The sequence below is a fragment of the Pan paniscus genome, chromosome 11, assembly GCF_029289425.2.
Source record: "Pan paniscus chromosome 11, NHGRI_mPanPan1-v2.0_pri, whole genome shotgun sequence".
Lineage (NCBI taxonomy): Eukaryota > Metazoa > Chordata > Mammalia > Primates > Hominidae > Pan > Pan paniscus.
Window position 1 is genome coordinate 40,357,719 of NC_073260.2, and position 22,082 is coordinate 40,379,800.

The following is a 22,082-nucleotide window of genomic DNA, read 5'->3' on the forward strand; positions in this document are numbered from 1 at the left end:
TTCCTGAAGTTTATATTTTAAAATTTCTTTTAGCGAGAGTCTACCAGTGGCAAATAATCTTAGTTGTTGTTCGACTGAAAATGTTTTTATTTAACCCTCATTTTTCAACAATGTTTTCACTGAACATAGCATTCTAGGTTGATAATTGTTTTCTCTCCACAACTGAACGTATCATTTCACTGTCTCTGCCTTCCATTGTTGTTTATGTGAAATTAGATGGTAGTCTAATGGTTTCTCCTTTGTAAGTAATCTGTCTTTTTTGTCTTTTTTTTATAGACTTCATTTTTTAGAGCAGTTTTAGGTTCACAGCAAAATTGATGTGAAATTACATAGTTCTCATGTATTCCCTGACTTCACCCACACTCACAGCCTCTCCCACTGTCAATGCCTCCTACCAGAGAGGTACGTTTGTTACAGTCAATGAACCTACACTGTCACATCATTACCACCCAAAGTCAGTAGTTCACCTTTGTATTCACTGTTATTGTCTATGTGTTTTGATGAATATACAGTGAGAGTATCATGCAGAATATTTTCACTGCCCCACCCTCAATCACAAAGATTTCCTCCTATATGTCCTTCTTCTAGTTATTTTATAGTTTTACCTTCTTCATCTAAGTCTTTAAGCTATCTTGAATTAAATCTTACGTATGACGTGAGGTGTGAATCAAAGTTCAGTTTGTTCTGTACTGACATCCAGTTGATCCAGGATAATTCGTTAAGATTTGTTAAGAAAATTTCCCCAATGAACTGCATTGGTGACTGTCAAAAACCATTTGTATATTTGTGGATCTATTTATGGACTCTCTTTTTTCCCCATTGGTCTTCTGTTTATTTTAATGCCAGCATCACTGACTTGATTACTATACTTTATGGTAAGTCTCAAAATCAGGTAGAACAAGTTCTCCAACTTCTTTCTTCTTCAGTACTGTTTTGCCTATGCTAAGATATTTATAGTTCCAAGTAAATTTTAGTGCTAGTTTGTCAATATCTACAAAAACCCTGCTATGCTTTTTATTGGAATTGCACTGAACTATAATTCAATTTGTGGAGAATTGACTTCTTTACAATATGAGTCTTCCCATCCATGAGCATGGTATATTTCTTCATCTATTTCAATCTTTAATTTTTCTCAACAATGTTTTGTAGTTTTTATTGGTAGGGGTCTTTCATAACATTTGTTAAATTTATTTCTAAGTAAGTTTTATCAAGGATTTGCATTTATTTTTGCCACCTGGACAACTACCAGTCTTTTATTACTCTAAATTATTGACTTGAGTTGTGTTGTTGTTGTTCTGTTGCTGTTGTTGTTGTTGTTGTTTGAGAAGGAGTCTCACTGTGTGCCCCTGGTTGGAGTGCAGTGGCACTATCTCAGCACACTGCAACCTCTGCCTCCCGGGTTTAAGCAATTCTCATGTCTCGGCCTCCTGAGTAGCTGGGATTACAGTCTTGAGCCACCACGCCCAGCTAATTTTTGTTTGTTTGTTTCCTTTTTTAGTAGAGATGGGGTTTCACCAGGCTGGTCTTGAACTCCTGACCTGAGGTGATCCACCCACCTCAGCCTTCCAGACTTGAGTTTTTTAATTTGTTTATTGTTGGAACCATGTAGGTAACATGAATTCGGGCTTTAAGCACCATGGGGGACAGAGAGCTTGTGGTTCCGAATTCTCAGTGATGACATTATTTCTCCTTTTCGGCTAGGCACCTGGGTTTTTACATCCTCCCAGCAGTTGAAGATTAGTAGTTGTTTCTGGTTCACCCTTTCATTGGAAGTGTAAACCTTAGGGGGGGGTCTCATCTTTATGGAGGAAGTGTCCAGGGGCCTTGGATGGCCCCTGATCTTGTCTCCCATTTCCTGTGCCCTGTGAGACCAGACAACAGAAGCTCAAGTTCATCTGGTTCAGTAAATGCCATAAGAACAACAGCCAGTTGCAGTGCTCCTGAGTTCTTTCTTTCACTTAGAATTTTGGCCTGAGAGTCTCCTATTTTCTTGCCATCTCATAAATGCATTTAGGAAGATACATTTCCCTGTATTTTTACTTTTTGTCTACGGAAAGGTCAATCAACTAATGACCAGGAACAAAACTACTACTACCTAACCTCCTCCATTACACAGATAAACTTAAAAATCACTACCAAGTTCTCTGCCATAGCAGAATACAATTGTAACTGGCATAGGTAACAAAGAGGATCGAAACAAAAGCTATTTTGCCAATACAGTACCAGAGAAATTCAACTTCTGGCATTGTCTCTGCAGCTTCTCAAACATTAAAAATATGCTCACAGGCTGTCTATCCCCATCCCCATCTTTCAAGCTGGTCTCCCCAAATGCTTGGGTTACTTTAGGAAAACGTTTTGTTTTATTTTGTTTTGTGTTTTGTATTGTTTTGTTTTCACACAGATTTTTGTTGTGAATGTCTAATTTTAAATACACTATGGATATAGAATTTGACCTGTGGATAAATACTGTTTTTTTTTTTTTTTTTTTTTGGCTTTGGGAAGTGTATTTCTTATTTTAGGATTAATTTTTATAAATGTCCTATGGATACTAGAAAACAGAAGTGGACTCTATTTTTTGTGCACATTAACTTGTGTGTGTTTGTGTATTTAATTTGTGTGTGAATGTGTATGTGTGTGTTTATTTAGTCCTAGTAGCTAATCCTTTTTAATTTTTTGACGGCTTGATCTGCCAAAGACAGAAAGAGGTGCATTAAGCTCTCCCAACTCCCCACTGCTTTACCTGTTTCCCTGGAGACACATCCTCCGGCCTTCAGCACCCTCCCTTCCTCATCAGAGAACTAAAATGGGATTCAGACTTCCTGGACCCTGAGTTAGGGCTGTGGGCCAGCAGGCTTGAGCATCTTCTCTCTTGTCCTGAGAGGCAGTGCCACAGCTACAGGCTGTGGCTCCATTTGCAGCAGTTTTCAGCACTAATCCTGTCCTCAGACACCTGGACATTAAACAGTCTCTGCCTGCCTTCCTGCAACACAGCCTCCACTAGGCTTCTGCCTGTGTCCTACACTTCTGCTGTGATCCCTTGTGTTATCCACAATTCCGCCAAGTTTGGCCCAACCTCCCTCTTACCATTCCCCCTCCGAGATTGGAATCCCAGGCCCAAATTGCGCCCAGTGGGGGAGTTTCTGCTCCATGCAGACCAACCTCCCTCATGTGCTATTCAAGTACCCACTGCCACTCTCTTTTTGTCTGTTAAAACATCGTGCTTTCTTGGTAGAGTTTCAGAGCTGACAGGCTACATGTCCTATGTCAATCTGCCCTTGTCTGCTGCCTGCCTGGCTAGGTGCATGGCTTCACTATTGTCCTCTACTCTTCCTCCCTGTCAGTTGGCCCTATTCAGTTGCATTGTCTCAGGGAGAGCCTGGCTTTTCCCTTGGTCAGTCAGCAAGATTCCCTTGTGGTCAAGACAAAGTGAGGATTTTCAATAGGTTGCCACTACCCCTTCCTCTTGGCTCAAATTTCTGTTTAATCACATGTTCTGAAAAAGTGTAAAGAAAGAAAACAAAAACATAAAAACAAGGCCATAAGACATGGGGCACATGGCCATGTGGCCTCTTTGTAGGAGACCTGAACAAGTTTAATTCTACAAACATACACACACACATTCACTTGCACACTTAAAACTATACATCCAAACAACAGCATTCACATTGGATGAGAGAATTCAACAGAAGCACAGCAGTACTGCAGGGAGCTTAATACAACTCGGTTTGGCAACTGAAGCACTAAAAAAGTAAGCAAGAATAACTACCAAGATTAAATGTACACACACATATACACAGCTCTTCACACACAAATTCACATGCACAAAAAAACAGAATCTTCTTCCTTTTTCCAGTATCCATGGGACACTTACAAAATTGATCATAAATTAAGAAACCTCAAGAAGTCCCTCTGAGGCAGAAAATAGAGGATAAATCCATGGTTCCTAGTGCATTGAAAGTTGGACATTCATAACAAAAGTTCAAGTGAAAACAAAGCAAAACAAAATATTCAAAAACACTAAAAAAATTTCCTGCAGGAACCCAAGCATTTGGAGAAATCAACTGAAAGAGGGGAGAGGAAAGAGAGCCTGTGAGCGTATTTTGGTATTTAGAGATGGGGAGATAACGTCAGAAGCTGAATTTCTTTGTACCGTGTTGTCAAATAGCTTTAGTTTGAATCCCTTCCATACCTACAACAATTAAGACTTTATTCTGCTGCAACAAATACCTGACAGTGACTTTTGTCTGTGTAATGGGGAGGGGGAAGGCAGGCAGGGCTGGTGAATAGTGGGCATGCCAGAGGATCCAGGAGCTCTGACAGTTCAGTATCAGAAAAGCACTTAAAGGTGAGCAGGTTCCCTGCTTTCTGCAGCACAGCCTCCCCTCTATCTAAGTCAGGCAAGTACCAGCCTTGCATACCTCCTTCCAACTTAATGGTAAGGGCAGAAGATCCCATCTTCATCTAATTATAGAGTCCTGGCCATTGAGACCAGCCTGCCCAACATGGTGGGAAACCTCATCTCCACTAAAAATACAAAAAAAGTCGGGCATCATGGCACACGCCTGTAATCCCAGCTACTCGGGAGGCTGAGACAGGAGAATTGCTCGAACCTGGGAGGCAGAGGTTGCAGTGTGCCGAGATCGCACCACTGCACTCCAGCCTGGGCAGCAGAGTGAGACTCCGCCTCCAAAAAAATAAATAAAATAGAGTCCTGGCCACAAGGCACCGCTAAGAATGCTCTGGGCCAAAGAAGGATGCCAACTATCTCCTGATGGTCTTCTGTGGAGGAAATGGGAGGTCTCAGAGAGCAGTTTCACTGCCTCACCTGGAAAACCCAGGAGAAGAGGGTGAACCGTAGCAGGCTTGAAATTCCCTGCCCTTTAGTTTGAGCATCCTGTGTTCCCAGTTTCATCTGAATATCCCACTATTTAAGCCAAATCAACAGGATCTGGGCAGCAGTGGTGGCCCCAACCGGCTTGAAAGTTCCCAGTGTACCCAGACAAAGTTTCCTTTTGTGTACCTTCCCCTGAATGCCAAATGGGTTATTAAGGACATAGTTACACCCCGACCCCAATGACAGGAGCTTACATTTGATTTTATTAAACAAGAGTAGTGTATTTGTTCCAAGCTCTGAGGCAAGAGACCTGACTTCCAATGATTCCTGCCACAAGTTTGCTGTGCAATCATTCCCTGGAGCTGTTTCCTGCTTGTAGACAGTGTGGAGGGAGATTTGGGAGAATATAGAGAGCTGAAGCTGCCTTCTAAAATTTGTATTTCCTACATCCATCATCAGAGAGAAGGAACATTGCTTCCTGAAGCCTCAAAATTATTAGGATTCTTAAAAAAATTTTTTTAAATGTATTTTTTAAAATTTCAAGATAAGATGTCTCTCTGTCATCCAGACTGGAGTGCAGTGGCACAGTCACAGCTCACTGCAGCCTCAACCTCCTGTGCTCAAGCCATCCTCCAAGTAAGCCTCCCAAGTAGCTGAGTACAGGTGCATGCCACCACATTCAGCTATTTTTTTTTTTTATTCTTTGTAGAGATGAGGTTTCACCATGTTACCCAGGCTAGTCTCAAACCCCTGGGCTCAAGTGATCTGCCCACCTTGGCTTCCCAAAGTGCAGGGATTACAGGTGTGAGACATCACACCCAGCCATGGGACTGGAGTAACCCATTCTTTGGGTTGCAAGAGAAAGGAACCTGACTTGAAAGAGAAAAAAAAAAAATGTTTTGGCTGTCATAACAGAAAAGGACAAGGGTAGATGATGTCACTGGCTATCTCACACTCTCGTCTCCATCTCTCATCCCAGCCTTTCTCTGTGTTGGCCTTGTTCTCTCCTTCAGACATCTTCTTGTGTGCATTACAGAATAGAGGGAAGGGCCAAGGTGCTTCAGGCTCACCTTGAGCTAGGGAACCCAGAGAAAGAGGCCTTTTCTTGCCAGACATTCTTAGACAAAACCCAAGGGATAGACTTGGGTCCAGTTGGGACCAGGCCCCATCCTTTAGGTGAGGGTTTTTCAACAAAGTGTATTGGCCTTTGGAGTAGGACAATTCTTTGTTACAAGACACTGTCTTGGGTGCTGCTGATGTTTGGCACCCTGGCCACTAAATGTCAGACATGCTCCCCAATCTAATAACAACAAAAATGAAACTGCCACCCTGCTTTTCAAGCAGCAGAGGTATGGGGTTCAGTACAGCCTTATGTTGCGAAGCACTGCCTTATATCAATCACCAAAGCCAGGTCTTGAGGCACTGTGATTGGCTGAACCTGGGTCATCTGTTTTCTACCGTGGTGGAAGTCAGGTTGGACATGACACTGTGTTTGGCAGCCCCACCAGACCCATACGGCGTGGGTGGTTGAGGTGGAGTCATTTTTCAAAGGAACCCTCATTCTCAGAAGGGATGCTACACAAAGACCAGCAGCTGTTGATTGCCCCATCCCAGAGGGGAAAAGTGAGTGCTCCCACTGGGAGAAAGGGATGATCACTCTCCTCTTACCAGCTGTCCCCCATGCCTCAGCCACTCCACATGCCAAATCCTGGAACTCCATCTCAAAACCATACCTCCTTATTGAGGCATTTGAGGCCCTCCTGATCGCTTTTGTTTTTGACCCCTCCATGTGTTCCCTGGTCTATAATCTGCAAGAGGGTTGAGGCCTGCTATGTCTCCAGTGCTCAACACCAGGGGTAGGGTGGCAGGGGGGTCAGCTCAGAAATGCCGGAACAAACGAGAGCCAGAAGGGAGGTTCTGTGGACTCATCACATCCAAGGCAAATGTCATTTTCCATGTGAGCCCATCAGAACTAGGCCATATGGTGTTTCCAGGAAAGACCAGAGAGGCCCAGAGCCCTGGCCATCTCTGCATTCTGAGAAAAGAAGGCGGGGTTTCTTCTTGAAAAGCCCCAGTGTCTTCCTGGCACCACAGCTGAGTTGAGCTGAACCAAGCTGGGGAGGAACGTGGCTGCAGGAGCGGGACTCTGGGAAACAACTCACCCAAGGCAAAAGCAGAGGCCAAGATGAATTTTTAGGAGAGATTTCAGAGAGCCTGGGCATATGCTGAGCACTGCTCAGATGAGGCAGACCATGCCAGCATCTCCAACTCTGCCCCAGAGTCATATACCCAGCCCCTCAAAGTACAGCTCCTGACTCCTCCTTCATGCCCCAGAATGAAACCAGAACCCCTTCCTCATTTCTGGTAAGATAGTGAGACAAGGAGGTACCTTCCAAAGGAACTTCACTGTGAAGCTAAGGGAAATGAAAGAAGAAAATGCTGGGAATCCACCATCCTTATAGAATGTGTGTCTGAGCTCCTGGAAGGTTCTGCTCCACACTTGATCTTAGTGTTCCATTTACAGAGGACTCCATGTCATTTCTGAGGTGGGCTCCTGCCTCTCGATTGTACAGGCCCTGGGGCTGCACTGTTGTCCCTCCCCCAGCCCTTCTACGTAGGGTTAGGTGGGAAGGGCAGGTGCCCCTGGAGGGACTGGACTAAATAAAGCAGGAGATCTTTCCACTGATCCTTTCTCCTTCCTCCCTCAAGCATTGCTAGATCCCCTGCTCTCAGCTCAACTCTTTTTTTTTTCTAGGCGCTCACTGTTTAGTGAGGGAGATGGCTACATACAATTAATTACCTACTCTAGCATTGTATTAATAACTCCAGTATAGCTGATCACCCCGAGCCTTCTCATCATAATGTTTCATCAAAAGAAACAACAGTCTAACTCCTCCCCTCATACACCAAAAAGTCACTTAAGTTTTTATTGAAAATAACATTATTTATTTATTTATTTATTTTTGAGACGGAGTCTCACTCCTTCACCCAGGCTGGAGTGCGGTGGCGAGATCTCAGCTCACTGCAACCTCCGCCTTCCGGGTTCAAGCGATTCTCCTGTCTCAGCCTCCCAACTAGCTGGAACTACAGGCACACGCCACCAGGCCCGGCTAATTTTTGTATTTTTAGTAGAGATGGGGTTTCGCCATATTGGCCAGGCTGGTCCTCGAACTCCTGACCTTAGGTGATCCACCCGCCTCGGCCTCCCAAAGTGCTGGAATTACAGGCGTGAGCCACCATGCCCGGCTGAAAACAACATTTTTAATGATGCCAGGGAATTTACATTTAAACCTTCTTTCAAAATGTGGTTTATGCCACCCATCCTCTTCCCTGTATGCCTTCTTTCCTTCAAGAGGTCATCTGCCCATTAGAAAGTGTATCCAGTTTGCCTTCTCCCTCCACTTCTCCCACTGCCCAGAGCTCCATTGCCAGGGCCCTGGAAGTCTGGCAGGCCAGTGTAGACCAGGTCTTGGTAGACTAACAGAGGGAACAAGAGGGAACACTGTTTTCATCTGTGTCCACCACACTGCAGCAGGACAAGCGCTGTGGTATCTGTCTTCTCTCTGACCAATTTTTTCTTTATCCACTCCAGGTACTATTGCTCCCCAGGGTCTGCCCCAGCTCTTCTCCCTTTGGCTAGAACCTCTCCCTGGACAGCCTCAAATGTGCCCCTGGCCTTCCCTGGCATGGACGTGCCAATGATTCTCAAATCTGTTTCCTTAGGCATTCAGCCTCCTAAGTGCCCAGTCTTTTCCATGTGTAAACTACTCCTTGAGGGAACCCAGCGCTTGACAAGGACCTGTGGTCACCTACAAAGCTCTCTTTAAGGTAGCAAAACCATGACTTTTATAAGTAGGTTATTAATGGTGTCACTTAAAATTATCCTGTGTCTTATTTGTTTGTTTTTTGGTCTTTTCTTCTCCCTCCTCAGCAGGCTCTGGTCTGAGGGTGGGGTGGGGTGGACAGTGAATAGCTTTTTTGTGTTTCAGACAAGACAGGGCCTCTCCAAAGCATGTCTTTGTAAGATTTCCAGGCCCATCAAAGGATGTGGTTGGATTTCCTGGAAGATGGATCCCTGGATTAATTGGGTCATGTGTCCCTTGACTGTAGCCAGGGAATGACATGTCCTAGTTGGTCTAGGCATTGGATTGCTGACCACCTCTGAACCGATCCTGGTAGCAACTGGGTTGAAATTACGGTAATTGGTTCAGGCTGTTCATGGCCACTCCTACAGCCCATCCAAACCACAGAATTGTTCTACCATAGGGAGAGGTGGAATAGGGGGAAGATGAGCAAGCAACCAATGTCCCTGGCAAGGTTCCTCTTGAGGAGTGGCTTCAAAACATTTTTGAACATAATTTATAGAAAGAAATACACTTTACACTGTGATCTGGGACACACACACACACATTTTTCACAAAATAACACTTACGCCTTGCTACCTTGCTACTGGGAGCATATTCTGATCTTTTTGTAATCCTGGCTGCTTGATGAGGTAATGCCCAGTTCTATTTCATTTTTTTTAAAAATCCTGGTCTGAACCCACTAAGTTGGCTTTACAACTCATTAATGGGTCATGACCTACAGTTTGAAAAATGTCATTCTTAAGACTTGCACAAACCGCTTGCATTGTTGAAATGATTGTTAAAATGTGGCATAAACTCTCCAAGAATTTGACAGGGAAATGTGTAAGGAAATGGAAATTAGGTTAATGGTAGATCATTAAGGGTGAGGGGGTTGGGGGTGCTTGTCACCAGCGACTCAGAAGCAAGGGCCAGAAAGAAAAGATTTTTGAGCTCCACAAGTAAGGCAGTCACTAGGACTTCCCCCTGAATCTACGTGACTTGTGGCTACAAAGTAAAACTGCCTTTGTAAAAATCATGACAGCAAGAGAAGTCTAGCATGGCCAACTCCATCTTGCTTCTAGCCTCACAACCTGGCTGTTCTCACTCATTCCTGGGTGTAGGGCAAGCTAACCATGGGAATAATTGATTTCTAGTTTAACTTGGAAACAAAGAATGATAATCCTTCCTCCCTAAAACTAACCTCCTCCTTGCTCAGGGACCAAAGCCACTTTTGTAAAACAAATGAAAGGCCATGAGATTAGGATTATGGGAGGGGCCTGAATTCTGCTAAAATGTAGGTGTAGCTTCTACAATCCCTTACTGCTCAGGAGTCATGAGGCCAGAAGTCACAAGATATGTGACTTCCAAACTTGCTCCTATAGGTAACATCCCTATTGCAGAAACTAAAATTGGTGTTTTGAGATGATTTTTAGACTTTTTCATTCTGGCAACCAACTGATCCCTCCTTGACCTGTGACTCATGAGTAAACTGGTCCTATGGCCCCCACCCAGAGAAGGATTCCATGCATGAGGATTGTTTTTCATTACCCTAGGATTTCAACCCCAACCAATCAGCAGCACCCATTCCCTAGACCCCTGCCCACAAAATTATCCACGAAAACCTTTACTGCAATAATGCACTCTCCATGAACTGGCTTTATCTGTGCAGCAGGCAAGAAGAACCTGTTGAACAATTACAAAAGGACTCCACAGGAGTAGCAGCATGCGTGCATTGTAGCTAGGTGTTCCAACATGCTGTGTTCCCATGATTTTTTCTCCCCAGAACCCAATGCCAAACTTTGACCAGACTTCTTCAAGCCCTTGGAAATGATGGTGGGAAGTCAGTTGCTTTCTGGTCATGCTAGAGCCCGGCCAGGCCAAGGACCTACTGTATGTAGGACACTGTGTGTGTACATGGAGGGTGTGTGGGGACAGAGGATGGTGGTAAGGATAAATAAACCATTTACCCATTTATTTAAACTTAAGCTACATACACAATTAAATAATATAGATACATTCATATAATAAAGATGAAATTCAGAATAGTGGTTAGAGGTTAAGATATAGGGAAGGGGCACAGAGAAGCCTTGGACAGTACTAGTAAAATTCTATTTCCTAATCTAATTGGTGGATACATGACTAGTTGTTTTGGTATTCAGTAAACATTAAAGATGCATTGTATACACACATATACACATGCACACATTTGTTGGAATGTAGGACAAAAAATATAAGCCATGGACTCTATGTTTAACGAGCTCACAGACTCAAGTGGAAGGTAGACATAATCAGAACGAATATATTGCACAATGAGCTCACATGAAATCTAAAGAGGCAATTCATTCTGAGTTGTTATATTACCTTGGGTAAGTCATTTTCTTTCTTGAAGCCTTGTACTTCTGACACATTATATAGAGAGATACAAAAGTTTTATATATGTTAAATATGTATATTATACATAATAGGCACACACGTATATATACATATGTATAACAGATTTATTGTGAGAATTAACTGATATATAATACATGAGAAAATGACAAACTGTGAAGCACTTTGAAAAAATGTGAGATAATATGAACACTTTGGGCAACTTTGCAACTATTTCTTCTGTGAAACTGCCATCCCACACAGTTTTGGGCTCAAGTGGCAGTCTGTAGCAAGCAGGTTGTAAGTGACTGTAAACTACTCTTAAGCTAACATATTTTGTGTCTAGCACAATGAGGGATAGAAATAAAGAAGACACTGGCTATTATTGAATAGCTTGCGATTGTCAGAACAGGGACTTGGAGCTTAAGAGACCCATGGGATGGCTCAGCTACGGGGTGTAGGAGTTTGAACCAGTGGGCTATTTGCAGGGGGCGGGGTAGTCATTAATGCTGAGAGGAGAGTACTGTGCTTTACCTTCCCTGAGGGCTCTCTCAGTCCAGTTAGCAGAGTCTCACTGCCATCATCATGCTGGGCCCTAGCAGGTGCTCCCCTCCTAGTGCTCTGGCCTAAGCAGGGACACAAATGCCTCCCCCTAGTTCTCATCAGCCCAAAGGTAAGGAACACTCTGGCTTCCAACGTTGCCAGAGTGGGCTCTCTCTCAAGATCCCCAGACCCCCTCTTCTTGCCCCTCTGCTATATGAGATACCTAATGTCATCCCAGACAGCCAGCACAGCTCTGCAGCCTCCTCACTCAAGGTCCTGATTTCCTGGCCTCATGCCATCTCCATGTGAGAGGTTCTACTGTAAGTTCTTGGGGGCTTGTTCTCAGGAGGAAGGTGAGAATTTGCAATTCAGACTTATGAGTTCAGGTTCAAGGAACTTGCAGACACAGTGACTCCTGAAAGTAGTCTCCAAAGATTCTCCCTCTTGGGACAGAATATGTTCCAGAGACTTGGGGGAGATGGAGTCTCAGGTTGGAGTCAGGTAGTATATCAGTCAGAGTCCCAGATGAACAGGTGGCACACTTAAATGGGGTAACTTGAGGTGAGTTTAATAAAGGAATTATTTTTAAAAGGGATGGCAGGGTATGGGGAAACCACAAGAGATAATGCAGAACCCCAAAGGGCTCATCAAAGCATGAGTAACAGCAGGTGCTGTTACCTGCCCAGGCCTGAACAGGTAAGTGGACGGAGAGCTACTGATACCAGGAGAGGGAGTCCTGTGATAGGAGGAGCCACTTGGTGGGAGCTGAGGTTTTTAATGGAGGGATGCAGCCAGCCCTTGGAAATCCCACAAAGAGGGAACCGGGCAATAAGCACCTCAACCTCACCCTCGCCTTCTTCTTTTCCACGTCTGGTCAGTTGACTGAACCCAACTGCAACCTGCAGAGTTATAGTCCAGACAGCCCAGGTTGCAAGGCACAGAGCAAGGGGGCTGTGGAGGAGAAAATGTCTCCACACAGCCTTGCTGTGATGAGGAAGGTCCACGGGGATCAGACTTGAGCAGCATAGCCTGACCATCAAGATGGGAAACCGGGAAGGTACCAGAGATGACAAAAACATGGTCAAGTAGTCTCCTCGGTAAGACAAACTTCAGACCATGGAATTCAGAGACCAAAAAGGCCACTGGAAGGCAAAGGTGCTATGAGCAAAGCCATGACCTTGATGTCTGAATCCAGTTGCTCGCAGTGTTTAAACCAAGACAAATTCATATCTTTGTAGAGATATTTTTGGCATGCAAGAATCAAATTCATTTAGCAATTTCACTTGCAGCACCAGGTGGAATTTTCCAATCAACTGCTTTCAAGGACATTTAGAAGCAAATCTATAGCAGACACTCCGTTATTTACTTTATTAAGCATCCTTGAATGAGTTAATGAAAAGATCCTTGTGCAGGGATTTAAAAAACCTCAGTATTAGGTTTTGCACTTCCTCTAACTCACTGGGTGTTTTAAGTCACTCCATTTTCCTCTTTGGATCTCAGTTTCCTTCTGTGTAGTGTGAGAGGGTTGGCTGTGATCTCTTCTGATCCCTTCTGATTCTGGCATGGTAAGATTCTAATGGACGCTGTTCAGAACAAGTCATATTTCAGCACAGCCGACTTGGCGGTCACTACATGATCCCATTTTTTGGTAAATTACAATATTGTTTCTTTGAAATCCCTCTTTAAAATTGCTCCATTTCTCTGATGCAGCAAAGAAACAAGAGAAAATAATTGCTTTCCCGTGGACTCATGCCCATGAAAATAAGCCCAAGTGTACTGCTACTAAAAAGAATCCGTCTGCCACACTTCCTATTTATTTGGCTTTGGAGAATTGGACAGAGCAGAACTGAGGGAGGCATGATCCACCACACTGAGTCATCACCTGCAATGGCTTCCCTCTCCAAGAGCCTCCAAGAGCCCAGCGAACAAATGTAGGGCCTGCTCTTACAACCTCCTGCCTCAGTACACTTCTCCACAAAGGAAGAAATGCTCACTTCCTCATTACGATTCCTGTCCACCAACTTTGTTTCTTGTTTAAGTTAGGAAAGAAAACAAAAACAAGCCTTTGAATGCTCGCTCTTTTTTTAGGTCCTGGCATTAAATCTGACTCACCGTACGAGGGATCTGTTGTCTTTGCCTGAGCAGCTTCTCTCTCCTTTCTTAATGAGGGCAACCATCCTCCCCTTCTTCCCTTAGATATCTGCTCCTCCCCTAGTCCAACCACAGGGTTGATTCTGGTGGGAGTGCCAATCACAGATTCTTAGCACCTGGCCACAAAGACTATCACCTGACCTAGGCGTGACCATCCCCCAGCAACTGAGATTGAATGAGGAAACTGATCAAAGCTGGGATAATCGGCTGGAACTTATGTCCAGTAAAGCATGGGGAGGAGAGAGAACCCCTCTTCTTGCTTTGGCAGAGCTGAGCTACATAACATGAGCCAGGAGATTAAGCCCTGCCCTTGCCAAGATGAAGCCATCTGCAGTCAGATAAAATGAAGCCCAAGCACAAAGAAAAGTTGAGACCAGTTATGGAAGGAAAGGGATGGGAGAAGGGAGGAGAAAGACTTGACAATATTATTTGTTTATCTGGACGCAATGATCCAGATTCCAGACCCATCTGGCTTTTTTTACAAGAGCCATTAACTGTGCTTTATTAGTTAAGCTAATTTTACTTGGATTTTTGTTCCATAACTAAAGAGACCTGAATAATACAGAAACTGATATCTGCAAATGAGGACTTGTATGTAATGGTCCCTGAAATGTGGAACTGTCTGAGGCAAGGTAGTGAGGAGCTGCTTCAAGAGATCTAAAGTCAAAAGATATCAAAATGGGTTGACTATTTCTCATGCCCTTTAATGAGGCATGGCCAAAAAGGATGTTTCCATCCAAGCGGGGCTGTTTGAAAGCAGAAGAGGAACAGCAGGCAGATAAAAGAAAGGCTCCTTCTACTTGCAGCAAGATTCCAAGACTGCAGAGAGTTTGACAGTCTTTTTCCTTAAAGAATTGCAAAAGCAAATTCTGTAACTAGGAATAGGGATCCCTGAGGGAGCTGGAGTAAAGAGGGAGCACCTCATCTTGAAGCAACATTGATAGCAACACTGCTTAGGCCTGTGTTCATCACTCAGCTCTCCCTCATCACTCAGAGCATCAAGGCAGCTGAGGCCAGGAAGCTGAGTCCCTGGAGAATGAACACTTCTCTAGGCCTGTGCTGAGGAGCAGAAATCCTTCTAGAATGGTGGCTATTTTACTGCTGCCCTTAGATAACCCCAAGTTCTCTAAGGGGTAGGACCCATAGGAGGGCAGAAAGAACTTGCTCCTCTGGCAGCAAAGTAAGTCTGTACTGTCCCTATCCAGAAGGATGGGACATAGGTTCCTAACTGATGGCAACTGGAATTGCTTCCCCATTCCTCCTTATTTTATTTTATTTTATTATTTTATTTTATTTTATTTTTTGAGAAAGAGTTTTGCTCTTGTTGCCCAGGCTGGAGTGCAATGGCACAATCTCGGCACACTGCAACCTTCACCTCCCAGGTTCAAGCGATTTTCCTGCCTCAGCCTCCCAAGTGGCTGGGATTACAGGCATGCACTACCATGCCCAGCTAATTTTTTGTATTTAGTAGAAACGGGGTTTCACCATGTTGGTCAGGCTGGTCTTGAACTCCTGACTTCAGGTGATCCACCAGCCTCAGCCTCCCAAAGTGCTGGGATTACAGGCGTGAGCCACTGCGCCTGGACCATTTCTCCTTTTTAAGTGGAAATCTTGCAAACATATATAGGTGTTCCTCAACATACACTGGGGTTATGTCCTGATAAACCCATTGCCAAGTTGAATATATCATGTCAAAAGTGCATTTAATAACTAACCTAACATAACCTAACATGGCTTAGCCTAGCCTACCTTAAATGTGCTCAGAATGCTTCCATTAGCCTACAGTTGAGCAAAATCATCTAATACAAAGCTTATTTTAGAATAAAGTATTAAATATTTCATGGTGGTTTGCCATTGTGATTGTGTGGCTGACTGGGAGCTGCGCATACTACAGCTGCCCAGCATCACAAGAGAGTATCATACTGCACATCACTAGCCTGAGGAAAGGTCAAAATTCAAAATTTGAAATATATTTTCTACTTAATATGTGTCAGGTCTACACCATCATAAAGTCAAAAATCATAACTTGAACCATCCTAAGTTGGGACCATCTGTATAGCATGGTTACATGCATCATTTAGTCCTAGGTGGCAAGAGCATGAGTATAGGCTTCTCAATGATTACCTGATCCAACGATTGCTTTTGCATTTATTCAACACATATTTGTGGGGTACCTACAAGGTGGCAGACACTCTTATAGACCCTGGGGCTGTAATCATAAAGAAAAAAAGCACAACAACTATAAATGAATCTTGCCTTTACGGAGTCATTTTCATCCCAGGAGGGAGCATCGTTCTCCAGGCAGTCGGCCAGCCAGGTCCAAATCCCAGGAATCATTATTTCATAACTGAGACCTTTCAGCAAGGCTCATCCTCCTAAATTCATCCCAAATCTGCCCACTTCTCACCACCTCCACTGTTTCAACCAGCGCCCAGGACATGATCATCTCTCAGCTGAATCACTGCATCAGTTTATTAACTGGTCTACTTGCCTGTAGCATTGTCGCCACAGTCTACTCCACACACAGAACAGTCACAGTGGTCTTTCCAAAACAATGATCAGTTCATACACTATTAACCTAATAGATCTGTGGAGAGCAAAGCTCTAGATCGTTGTATCCATCTCAACAATAAAATGAATGTTAGCCAGAAGAGGTGAATATGCCTTCGTCAGACTCTCTTTGTGTAAGTAGTCAATGTTGGTTTTATTTTTTCTGACAGTGGAAAATGTCATAATGATCCATCCACTTACAGAATTTGCTGCCTTGAAAAAGTAAAATCTGTCCAATTATATAAGCTACATCCAGTAGCTTCTCAGAGCAACCAGACATAAAATCTAAGCCCCTTACCTTAGTCTACAAAAGCCTAGGTATCCGCAGCTGCCTGCCCATCCTCCCTTATTTTTCTGTCTCCTCCCACGCATACTCTTGCTCCAGCTTCTACCAGCGCCCTTCTGCCCCTCAGCCACAGCAAGCTACTTTGCGTTCAAGGCTTTTACATTTGCTGTTCCTCCTTCTCGGGACCCTCTTCCCCTAGATCTTTGCAAGCTTACCTCCTTTCCATTGTTCAAATGCAGCAGGATGTTTGATGAGGCTTTTCCTGTTTGGGAATTCCAGCTAAAGCCCAGATGTGACAACAAAGAGGCTCTAAGCATGCCACCTTCTCAAGACAGCTGCCTGTCATGGCGCCAGATTCCTCTCCCAGGGCTTATCATGGGAGGTGGCTATCCTTACCAGATCTATCCCTACCAGGCTTCCCGCAGCCCTCCTTCCCAATCTTCATGAGATGCCTGTAAAGGGGTAAGGAGGGGAGTTAGTGTCGGAAGCATCTGTCTTGTGGAAAGTGCAGTGTTTGTGATGAGAAGTGACTCCTCCCTGCTAAGCTAACTATTGGGGAGACTCCAGAGAACTAGGCATAAAGCAGGAGATCCCTAAAAGAAGGGGCAATGGGTATGCTCTTCCCTTCAAGTTGGATATTATTTTCTAATCTGCCCTTGGATTTATCTGATTAAGTAGGAGATAGCTGGAATTATTTCAAGTTGAAAATAGGGGCAGAAGGGGAGCTGCCTATACATAGCCCTACAGTTGCCCTGGCTCAGGGAACCTTGAAGAAGGTGGTTGGGCTTGGTCCCATGAATCCTCCAGAGGACTGACCAGCATTTGAATGCCTGCCACAGTGAGGGTATCAGTGGCCAGCATTAGCCAGAGAAGCAGTACCAGCCAACCCAGAAAGAACTGCAGCTGTGGCCAGGTGAGTAAGACTTTTTTCCAGTTTCTTCTCCTTTGGCCCACCTCAAATACACAGGAAGGGCTAGGCCTTGAAGAAGGAAGGGGAGTGGATATCTGAGACCCAGATCATACCCTTTTTCCACTTTCTTTTCTAGAAGTCAATCTCCCAGCTCAAGAGTGCTCCATGTGAGGTCAAGAGAAGGGAAAAAAGATTTAAACGGAGTTTGAGATTGAAGCCTTAAAGAAGACTGGACTTTTAGTAATCAGAAAGTTATGGAATCCTCCTGTGCCTGCCCTGGACCTGTTTGCCCTCACCCTTTCCCACCCCTGCTATGTACTGGGGCTGGGACCTCATCCCTGCAGGCTGTGCTTCCCCGGGTCAGTTACTTTTGGTTATGTGGCCAAAGGCAGGCACAGGTGAGGGACTGGAAAACAAGAGGAAGGAAAATAATCAAGGTATTTGTTGTCCACTCTCTCTATCTCCAGTGGAGTTTCTGGCCGTGGGTTTTTCCTCTTGTATGACTCTAGGCCTCGCACGGTCCAGCTTTCACCCTTTTTTCATAGTTTCTGGGCTCTGGTCACACATCCTCCTCCATTTGCCCCTCTTCTGACAAAATCTGGGTAGTCTTACTGTCCTCTGTTCAGTTTCTCACCTTTTCCATCACCCATGTAACTAGTTGTCTGCATCAAATTCTGTCTGTTTCAGATACTTTTTTTTCCCCTTATACACAGGGTCTCATTCTGCCACCCAGGCTGGAGTGCAGTGGGGCCATCATAGCTTATTGCAGCCTTGAGCTCCTGTGCTCAAGCAATCCTCCTGTCTGAGCCTCCTGAGCAGCTAGGACTACAGGCACGTGCCTCCACACCCAGTTAATTTAAACAAAAAATTTAAAATTTTTTTGTAGAGATGCGGGTCTCACAATGTTGCCCAGACTGGTCTTGAACTCCTGGCTTCAAGCGATCCCCCTCTTCAGCCCCCAACGTGCTGGGATTATAGGTGTGAGCTACTGTGCCCAGCCCCATTTCAAATACTGATAGTGCTGTTTGTCTTTTGGATGGACCTTAACTCATATACTTCACCAGAGTCTATAAAGGTCTATGTTCTGAGGGACAATGCTATAGGGATAGCATAGTTGGGATAGCAATGGCAAGAAATCAAATGATTTCATATTTATACCTCAATCAAGACATCTTAATAAACCAATGACAAACATCTCAACCCAAGTGTCATGTCTTCAGAAGGGCCTCTTCACGTGAGCAAAGGCAGCACATCCCTCTCCCAATCACATTCCGCCCCATTACCTTTATCTTCTTTTGGCAGTTTTCAGTACCTGAATTCATCTTATCTATTTATTTGTTTGCATGTTTACTATCTATCTCCTCCCATTGGAGTATAAGATATTTGAGGACAGTTACACATCCTTTTCTGTACTCTTATGTCCTCAATACATAATTACTAACTGACCAGCATCAGGGTCTGATTGAATGGAACGTATCTCACCCAGCGACCCTTGACTTGCAACTGGATGTGATAGTTGGATGTTGCTTTGGTTGTCAACCCTTAAGGGCGAGGTGACTGCATTGTATTATGTTTGCCTTCTTGGAATTGTATACGTGGAAGAGTCTACGTGGCATTGTCTGTTTTACTTAAAGGGTGGAATGCAATGAGCATGCAATGAGCATCATTTATTTTCACTTTCCTGTTACTATTTCTTTCTTCTGTAGCATTCTCCTTTCTTTCAGGAACTGTTTCTGTCCTGCCCATGAAACTATCTAAGAATGCAAAATTTGGGGAGGTGAGCAGATTTTCCATAGTCTTTTTTTTTTTTTTTTTTTTTTTGAGGCGGAGTCTCACTCTGTCACCCAGGCTGGAGTGCAATGGCGCTATCTCTGCTCACTGCAAGCTCTGCCTCCCAGGTTCACACCATTCTCCTGCCTCAGCCTCCCGAGTAGCTGGGACTACAGGCGCCCGCCACCACGTCCAGCTAATTATTTTTTTTTTAGTATTTTTAGCAGAGACGGGGTTTCACCGTGTTAGCCAGGATGGTCTCGATCTCCGGACCTCGTGATCCACCCACCTCGGCCTCCCGAAGTGCTGGGATTACAGGCGTGAGCCACCGTGCCCGGCCTCCATAGTCTTTTAAATTTCATTTGTGTTTAGTAAGCAATTCAGATATTTTCTTTATTTTTTTGCATTGGTTTTTGTCATTACATTTTCATAGCACATTATCTATTATATCTATATTTTAAAATTCATATTAGTAAACTGTATAAGTCTCTTTTAATTTTTAAAACATCTTCTGTGTCAGTGGTTTCTAGCTTGTTCATTACAGTTTCCTATATGTGTGTTTTTCTTTCTTTTGCCAGAAGTCTGCTTCTCAGACTTGCCAGAGGTTTCCTTATTTTTTGTTTTCAAATAACCAAATTTATCTCTTTTTAAAGTTTATCAGGTTTACTGTGTTTTATACACTTTGGTTAATTCATTTTTGCTTTTTCTCTTGCTGACAGAGGATCAAATACGTTAAAACATGTCATATCTACTGTCGTTGCTCTAACGGGAGCCAAAAAGCAATATAGAACTATGTGGAAGATAGGGCTATGATTGAAACTGATCATGAGGAGTGGGAAGGCTGGACTGCTAAGTGGGATTGTAGCTGTTGCCTCTTGTGTCTGTGTCACACTCATTTAGCCCATCTCTGATTTCATTCATACCTGTGATAGACTGTCTGACTCACCTTCTGCTGCTGGTGCTCTACCTCAATACTCATACCTCTTGTCTTTCTTCATTCTGTGCTAGGGCCTTCTCCTAATGCCAGGAAGCTTTCCAGGCTGGCCCAGCTCAGAAGTGCCGAGGAACTCATACCCTATGGGCAACCCTCAACCAATGCACAATGTTGGCCAATGAACAAATGCTCCATCCTCCTCTCCACTGGGTAGACACTTGTGGGAAATATTCTGCATACTTCTCAGAGGTCCTGGTGGAACTGAGCTCTTGTTGCTGACAATAGTGACCTCACAGTGTGTCTGTTGATGGACTTTTCCTCTTTCTCTGTTTTACTCTCCCTATCTCCTTGCTCCTACTTCCTGGGATCACCTGCACTAAGTCCTTGTCTCGGGCTCTGCTTTGCGGGACACCAAAACACTCATCACCACAGTCCGGGAAATGTTTGAGGTGAACACAGAATAGAATTAATTGTAGAACTTCTAAGCCAGCTTCTCTCCTGCTTGGGGAGATGTCTTGAAGAAAACTACAGTGCATAGATGAACAGAAAATGCTGTGCTATTTAAGAGCAGTAACACTGAGACCAGGCAGTTTTACTGTGGGCATCTTAAACAAGCGCAGCACTGTGAGAAGAGGCAAACATTCTTGAACTACAAAAAAGCACTGTGGAATCGATTGGCAGAGAACTGTATCAGTGGCAGCTGACATGGTTTGGGGGACAGGACCACCAGAACATCTCTTCAAGATCACCATGACTTCAGCGGAGTGCCCCAAAACACCAGCTGGGCACTTACTGCCAATGGAGTGTTGACACCAGGGAAGTGAATCTAGCCACAGGGGACATCCTGGAATTCCCTTCTCCCAGGAGGTACCCACAGATAAACAATGAGCTGAACTAATTCCTGGGCAAATAGAAGCAAGCCTAGAATATTTGAAGGAATAATTTTTGAAGAATATTTGAGAGAGAAGAAGATGACTTTGTGCTAATTTTGTACCTAGGGCATCAGCCCTGTAATTTAAGTTTTAGAAGAAACACAAACCTGTTTTATCATCACAGTTGGGTAAAGTCTGGAATGTATTTTACAACCACGTTATTGACAATTATTCGGCTCAACATTTCCGAAAATTCAGTCAGTTGTCTATCACCTACACCACAATGTATCATTTGTACTATTAGTTACCTAATACTTTCCTTTCAACCAGCCCACTTTTTAAAACTTAAATACTTACTTTATATTAAATACAAATAAGTATGAAATTATGGATTTAGTATCTACCTATATTTTCCTAACAACTATTGAAATAAATATATAACTGTTAAAGAAAAAACCATCTCAATCCATATGTGATAAAAATACTACACATTGGGAAAATTGATTTGGATATAACCGTAAGTTATCCTGACTTTGTTTCTCATTATATTTCTATCATCACATCCTCTGCTTTGTGAAATACTAATTCCTGGTTAATTTCCATTCGGTTATAATCCTTCCACAAAGTCTGTTTTTCAGAAAAGGCACCTGGATGCTATAATTTTGAGTTTTGACACTTCTGAAAATGTCTCTCTTTGTTCCCATACATGAAAGTTTGGTTGGCTGTGAAATTTTAATATAATTCTTAATCCACAGGGTTATTTATACTTTACCCCATTGTCTTCTAATTTTCAATATTGCAAATAAGAACTCCAATGCCAATCTGAATTGCTCTCTATATAGAAGTGTGTAGGATTTTACATTATTACTGAAGTGCATAAACTTTACCAGAAATGTACACAGGTGGATATTTTGCAACAATTCTGCCCAGGACTCAGTGAATCATTTCAATCTACAGATTATGCTCCTTCTTTAGCTCAGGAAATTTTCTTTCATTTATTTATTTATTTATATTTAC